The following is an 8,499-nucleotide window of genomic DNA, read 5'->3' as shown; positions in this document are numbered from 1 at the left end:
AGAAGAGAGCATGCCTGGATGGCGGGAGTCTTTGATAATGGGTGCTGCTTTCTTGTGTCAACATTCCCAACTATTTTTGTGCCTTGGATCCCTACCATTAACCAAGGGGTCTGTGGGCTCCAGGTTGTGAACCTCTTCCGTAGATGTGCTCAGTGGTGAAGAGGGCTTTGCCTATGATGGATTGAGCATTATCCCTACATTTGTAGGATTTTCCAGAGGAGGTTCACAAGGATGATTCCAGGAATTTGAAGGGTTATCATACGGGAAGGTTTGCTGCCTCTGGATCTGTACTCGCTGGAATTCAGAAGGATGGGGGGAGGGTGGGGATTTCATTGAAACCTTTTGAACTTTGAAAGGCCTAGACAGTAGACGTGGAAAGGATGTTTCCCATGGTGGGAGAGTCTAGGACAAGAGGGCACAGCCTCAGTATAGAAGGGTGCCCTTTCAAACAGAGATGCGGAGAAATCTCTTTAGCCAAAATGTTGTGAATTTGTGGAATTTGTTGCCACGTGTAGCTGTGGAGGCCAGGTCGTTGGGTGTATTTAGGGCAGAGATTGATAGGTTCTTGATTGGAAATGGCATCAAAGGTTATGGGGAGAAGGCCAGGAACTGGGGCTGAGGAGGAGATAGAAAAAAAGGATCGGCCATGATTGAATGGCATAGCAGACTTGATGGGCCAGATCGCCTAATTCTGCTCGTATGTCTTATGGTCTTAAATACATACCAGGTGGTGATGCAACCAGTCAATATACTCTCCACCACACATCTAGAGAAGTTTGTCAAAGCTTTAGGTGACATACTGAATCTTTGCACACGTCTAACAAAAGTAGAAGCACTACTATGCTTTCTTCGTAATGGCACTTAAGTGCTGGACCCAGGACAGATCCTCTGTAATAATAACAGAGGAATTTAAAGTTACTGACCCCCTCCACCTCTGATTTCCCCCAGTGAGTAATGGCTCATAAACCTCTGTTTTCCTCCTCCTCCTGAAGTCAATAATGAGCTCCTTGGTCTTGCTGACATTGAGTGAAAGGTGGTTGTTGTGGCACCACTCAGTCAGATTTTCTTTCTCCCTCCTATATGCTGATTTGATATGCCAACAACAGTGGTGTCATCGGCAAATTTAAATATGGCATTGGAGGTGTGCTTAGCCTCACGGTCATGAAGTATAAAGTGAGTAGAGCAAGGGGCTAAGCTCATAGCCTTGTGGTTCACCTGTGCTGATGGAGATTATGGAGGAGATGTTGTTGTCAATGCAAAATGACTGGAGTCTGCAAGTGAGGAAATCAAGGACCCAAGAAATTCTGCAGATGCTGGAAATCCAAAGCAACACACGCAAGATGCTGGAGGAACTCAGCAGGTCAGGCAGCATCTATGGAAATGAATAAAGTCCTTCTTGTGCAACTGGAGTCCTGAAGGAGGTACTGAGACCAACGTCTTGAAGCCGTTTGATTAGGTTTCAGGATTGTTGGAAGATTTGAATAAGCAAATATGTTCTAAGCACCTAATGTTCTCAGTGTAAAAATTTGCCTCACACATCTTGAAGCTTTTTTCCTCGCAGCTTAAACCTAAAACCTCTAGGTATTTGATACTTCCACCTTAGAGTGAGGATTTATATTTAATTATAGAAATCATTTGATTACAGAAATGAATGAATTTCTAATTGCCAGCATTGGGATTAAAGGAAAAGGCAATTAAAAACATAAATTTGAATTCAGAATGTGCAGTTTTGTCACTTGAATCAGGTTTAGCTCTACTAGTAAATTGTATCTTTTAGACAATTATAAACCATTGTTCATTCATTTTTGGTCATTGAAACCTGAAGCCAAACTCAATTCTACCTCCAGCAGGTGGCAGTAACTGCAAGGAAACAACTTGAAAATAAAGAAGTTATTGTTCTCAAATTAAATGCAGATACTGGAAATGGATTGCTTTTCTTTCCATAACTGGTTTAACTAAGATGAAGAATTATATAAATGCAAGCTTCTATACTTCCATTGTCTTTGAGAAACAAACTTTGAACAGAAGGGTGGGATGCTGCTGCAGTATGTAATGTTAAGATTAGAAAACAGGAATAATAAATCTCCTTTTACATCAAATTAAAACAGCAAGGATTGTGCTGGGTAGTCTACAAGTGTTGCTATGCTTACTGCACCAACATAGTACAGTATGCCGTATTCAGGTAATCTAATAGTGCTAATCAAGATCTCTTGTGCCTAGTCCATGCCGTTCTTTTCGCCTTACTGCCGTAAGCTGACTCCCAGATGCTGCTGCATCTTGACTTCTAGTTACTTAACATTGTTTGCATCCCTTGCCTTGCTTCTTATTTCTATAACGTTTCTCTAATTTGGGCTTCTACCCCCATCACCATCATTTGCAAGAATACCTAAATTCTGGATATTGTTTTTTAAAATCTCTCCTCATTGTAGATTCTCCATATAAATTAGAACTCTGACCTAGGTTTTGTCGATTTTATCTCTTTCAGTGTCAGTCTACCTCTGGTGTACTGATGTTAGATGTCCTGTTTAAAGTGTCCTGACTGCATTATGGTCTGGTACGTCAATTCAAACGTACATGAACACAAGACCATAAGATAGAGGAGCAGAATTAGGTCATTTGGCCTGTTGAGTCTACTCTCCCATTCCATCTTGGCTGATTTATTATCTTTCTCAATCCCATTCTCTTGTCTTTTCCCCATAATCTTTGACTCCCTTGCTAATCAAGAGCCTACCTACCTTCACTTTAAATATAACCAATGGCTTGGCTTCTACAGTCATCTGTGGATTTGAATTCCATATATTCATCACCCTCTGGCTAAAGAAATTCCTCTTCATCAGAAGCTTCAGAAATTGGTAGACTCAGCCTAATACATAGTAGGATGTTAGTCCCTCCAAGGCCTCAGAAAATGTTTTCTCCACGGTGTTAAAATCAGTGTTTTGGGCAGTGATCCATAAGTCATCAGCATATATAAAATGGCATGTGACATCATCTGTAGGTTGGTCATTCATGTGACATCATCTGTAGATTGGTCATTCGTGTAGATGTTGTACAACAGCGGTGAAAGCACACTTCCCTGAGGAAGACCGTTCTTCTCCTAATCCACCACCTGCTGCGCTTCCATAGAAAACCACCTCCGCGCAAACCCATCCAAGACGCAAGTTTGTGCATTCCACCTCAGGAACCGTGAAGCCAAACGACAGCTTAAAGTAACCCGGTGTGGAGCAACACTGACACATTGCGAGCACCCAATCTACTTAGGAGCCACCCTTGACAGCTGCCTCACTTTCAAGAGCCACAACAATAAGACAAAGGCAAAAGAGAGCGCACGAAAGAACATCCTGAATAAGCTCACTAACACAAAATGGGGAGCAAGCTCGAAAACATTGCAAACCAGTGCACTTGCTGTTTGCTATTCGACTGCCGAATACGCCTGCCCTGCATGGGAAAGATCCACTCATGCTAAGGAGATGGATGCCATTCTGAATGCAAGCTGCCGACTTATCACAGGTTGTTTAAAACCAACAAACACCAACAGCCTATAGATCTTGGTGGGTATCGCTCCCCCGATATAAGAAGAATGGTAGCCAGCAAGAAAGAAGGACTCCATCAAACATCAGATGAGGGGCACCCTCTACATGGTCACACACCTATGCCCAGCTACCTAAGGTTAAGAAAGAGCTTCATGAACAGTGTTGTCCCATTACAATCAACCCCATCTGAAGCCCGCATCACCTTGTGGAAAGACCGGCTCGCCAGTCGCAAACAACCTCCAACGATGGAAATTCCACTGGATGAAAGCCTTCCCTCAGGAGCTGATTGCAACTGGGCAACCTGGAAGTGCCTTAACAGACTTAGGACTGGTGTAGGTCGTTCAAAGGTGTCACTAAGCAAATGGGGATATACAACCAGCCGGACAACTTGTGAATGTGGAACTGAGCCATAAATTATGCAACATCTCCTGCAATGCCCATTGCTAGAGGAACCCTGCACTGTTGCAGATCTTGCCAAATTCAACAACAAGGCGCAAAAATGTGTCCAGTTCTGGCTGGGCCATGTATAGACTGTCTGTGGACACGATAAGAAGAAGCCTAATACATCACAGGCCTATCCCTCCACACCATCAAAAGTATCTACTGTACACCATAAACAACAGGAATTCTGCAGATGCTGGAAATTCAAGCAACACACATAAAAGTTGCTGGTGAATGCAGCAGGCCAGGCAGCATCTCTAGGAAGAGGTGCAGTCGACGTTTCAGGCCGAGACCCTTCGTCAGGACTAATTGAAGGAAGAGTGAGTAAGGGATTTGAAGGTTGGAGGGGGAGGGATGGAGCCAAAAGCTGGACAGGTGATAGGCAAAAGGGATACGAGAGGATCATGGGACAGGAGGTCCGGGAAGAAAGACAAGGGGGGGGACCCAGAGTATGGGCAAGGGGTACATTCAGAGGGACAGAGGGAGAAAAAGGAGAGTGAGAGAAAGAATGTGTGTATAAAAATAAGTAACAGATGGGGTACGAGGGGGAGGTGGGGCATCAGCGGAAGTTAGAGAAGTCGATGTTCATGCCATCAGGTTGGAGGCTACCCAGACGGAATATAAGGTGTTGTTCCTCCAACCTGAGTGTGGCTTTATCTTTACAGTAGAGGAGGCCGTGGATAGACATGTCAGAATGGGAATGGGATGTGGAATTAAAATGTGTGGCCACTGGGAGATCCTGCTTTCTCTGGCGGACAGAGCGTAGGTGTTCAGCAAAACAATCTCCCAGTCTGCGTCGGGTCTCGCCAATATATAAAAGGCCACATCGGGAGCACCGGACGCAGTATATCACCCCAGCCGACTCACAGGTGAAGTGTTGCCTCACCTGGAAGGACTGTTTGGGGCCCTGAATGGTGGTAAGGGAGGAAGTGTAAGGGCATGTGTAGCACTTGTTCCGCTTACACGGATAAGTGCCAGGAGGGAGATCAGTGGGGAGGGATGGGGGGAATGAATGGACAAGGGAGTTGCGTAGGGACCGATCCCTGCGGAATGCAGAGAGAGGGGGGGAGGGAAAGATGTGCTTAGTTCACAGCTATCTGGACTATTCCTTTTCTCACCCTGTCTCTTGCAAAAACGCCATCCCCTTCTCGCAATTCCTCCGTCTCCCACGCATCTGCTCTCAGGATGAGGTTTTTCATTCTAGGACGAGGGAGATGTCTTCCTTTTTTAAAGAAAGGGGCTTCCCTTCCTCCGCTATCAACTCTGCTCTTAAACTCATCTCTCCCATTTCACGTACATCTGCTCTCACTCCATCCTCCCGCCACCCCACTAGGAATAGGGTTCCCCTGGTCCTCACCTACCACCCCACCAGCCTCCGGGTCCAACATATTATTCTCCGTAACTTCCGCCACCTCCAACGGGATCCCACCACTAAGCACATCTTTCCCTCCCACCCTCTCTCTGCATTCCGAAGGGATCGCTCCCTACGCAACTCCCTTGTCCATTTGTCCCCCCCATCCCTCCCCACTGATCTCCCTCCTGGCACTTATCCGTGTAAGTGGAACAAGTGCTACACATGCCCTTACACTTCCTCCCCTACCACCATTCAGGGCCCCAAACAGTCCTTCCAGGTGAGGCAACACTTCACCTGTGAGTCGACTGGGGTGATATACTGCGTCCGGTGCTCCCGATGTGGCCTTTTATATATTGGCGAGACCGGACGCAGACTGGGAGACCGCTTTGCTGAACATCTATGCTCTGTCAGCCAGAGAAAGCAGGATCTCCCAGTGGCCACACATTTTAATTCCACATCCCATTCCCATTCTGACATGTCTATCCACGGCCTCCTCTACTGTAAAGATGAAGCCACACTCAGGTTGGAGGAACAACACCTTATATTCTGTCTGGCTAGCCTCCAACCTGATGGCATGAACATCGACCTCTCTAACTTCTGCTGATGCCCCACCTCCCCCTCGTACCCCATCTGTTATTTATTTTTATACACACATTCTTTCTCTCACTCTCCTTTTTCTCCCTCTGTCCCTCTGAATATACCCCTTGCCCATCCTCTGGGTTCCCCCTCCACCTTGTCTTTCTTCCTGGACCTCCTGTCCCATGATCCTCTCGTATTCCTTTTGCCTATCACCTGTCCAGCTCTTGGCTCCATCCCTCCCCCTCCTGTCTTCTCCGATCATTTTGGATCTCCTCCTCTCCCTCCAACTTTCAAATCCCTTACTCACTCTTCCTTCAGTTAGTCCTGACGAAGGGTCTCGGCCTGAAACGTCGACTGCACCTCTTCCTAGAGATGCTGCCTGGCCTGCTGCGTTCACCAGCATCTTTTATGTGTGTTACTGTACACCATACCATTTTCTTACAGCTACCACTGGCTGAAGCCTGAAGCCCTAACCTGCAAGTAACTTCCCTTCAACCTTTTGTTTTTGAATCAACTTGCACAACTTTAATCTCTTATTTAGTATAGCAACACTAAGACTACTTTGCAATACAATGGACTTTTTTTGATGGTGTTCTTTTATTTAATGGGTACAATTTATGTTTTTCTTGTGAACATTGAGTCTGTAATGTCTGTAACGCTGCTAGAGTTTTTCTTTTCACCTGTACATGTGACAATAAACATTTTCCTTTGATCTTAAGGTACAGTATTAATGCTTGTTTTATATAAAGGAGGGTGCTGGGAATGATGTTTTTCACAGATAATAAGTAGTTAGCTGTGTTAACATCCTCTGGGATTAGACATTTTGATGCTGTCCATTACCCTAAGAAGATTTAACAGTAATCACTGACTCTGCCACGTAAAAAGTCTGATGACTACTGGCTTCCCCCTAGTAGAATGTACCGGAATTAGTGCTTGTCCTGAAGAGTTTTTGGGGAAATATAATTTACTTCCAATCAAGATTCCTGACAGTAAGCAATTATTAAAATACTAATAGTAGCACATCAATATGGTGGATTATTACTTACTGTTGCAATAAACCTTATTTAAAAATATGACATTTATCTACTGGAACTACAGTATATTAGAAATTTTAAAAAATAGAATGTTCCTTTATATGTATTTGATATCCTGGACATTTTCTAGTTTGGAACTGAATTCAGAATGTTGTCTTTTGAAAGCTTTATTAAATGCAGCAAGAACCAATGCTATTGGAGTTGTATAAATGTTTATAAGTAGGTGAATTTTGCACTGTAGACTTCTTTTAAGTGATTTCTGTAGTTGGATGGATTCCAATGGACAATAATTAAATGTTTCTGGGTTAGTTTACTCATGTAACTATAATGCTTTGTTAATTGAAATTAATGGATGGTGAACATGGCATTTATATTTCACAAGTCTTGTGTAAGATATTCCAGGAAATCACAGCCTAGGGAAAATTTAATCAAATAATTTTTTACATGCATCCCTTGAAAAGAGACAGTTCTCTCTCCCTGACAGGTTAATGCAAACAAGAAATTCATTTGTAAAACTTGCAGTTATATTCTGGGAAGTCCATGATCGCTAAAGATATTCCCTTGGTTGTATTTAATGTTAAAAAATCTGATAGTTTTCTAATAATTAAGTTGACAATATTAATTTGCAACTATATTTAAGAATAGCTAAATTCTCCTCAATCTCCCAAGAAAATCTTGTGACAGAATTTTTAAAAATAAACACTGTAATTTCGGAAAATCTGAGGTAAAAATGAAAAGCTCTGGAAATCCCTGTCTGAATCAGGAAAGAGTATAGTGTTCCTAGTTTTCTGAAATGATATTCAGTTCCAACTGTTTTGTCTTTAATTATAACGTAAGTATTTATCTGGTTGCAGATAAGTTTCCTTCAGAAACTTCGAATTAGATAGCTTTGCATTTCTTCCAAGTAGCTTCATATAGATAGCAGTCTTTATCAAACCAATAATTATCTATCAACAAGTTGAATGGCTGGCGAGGAACATCAGTTTCTCTTGACAGAAGTACGTTCTGTACCACATTTGAAACACTGAAAACAAATGGAAATTTCTCCAGGGCATTGATAGAATTATTAATATAAATCTTGACAGATTGCCAAATAAATCTGAGACCTATGAGAATAAGAACCATATTGAGGGGTAAATTTCCTTCACATTCTTCAATCATTAAGATCTCTGAAATGCTTAATATGGAAGTGGGGCTGGGGACAGGCTTCTTTGTGTGTTCGTGTCAAGGTTGGTTAGCTGGAGCAAATCAAGATGTGGTTGTTAATCACATAAATATGTAAGCATTAGTGTTTGTTTCTATTGTTGGCCCCTAGTATATCTGTTCATTGATAGAACAAATCTATTTACCTCGTCTCTGCTGACGTTGGGATGATCTGTTCAATTGGGATAATCCTGTGTGAGAGCAATTGGTTTCCAACCAGTGCTATTTTTAAACTGTTGATTTCATCATCACCCACGTCCAGTTAATTAATGACTTAGAAGCATCTGGGCTGTATATCTGCTTGAAACAGAACCAGACTGATCATAAACATAGGAACACAATTAACAAGGTAACAAAA

Source organism: Mobula birostris, chromosome 14, assembly GCF_030028105.1.
Source record: "Mobula birostris isolate sMobBir1 chromosome 14, sMobBir1.hap1, whole genome shotgun sequence".
NCBI classification, from domain to species: Eukaryota; Metazoa; Chordata; class Chondrichthyes; order Myliobatiformes; family Myliobatidae; genus Mobula; species Mobula birostris.
This window is presented reverse-complemented; position numbering follows the sequence as displayed.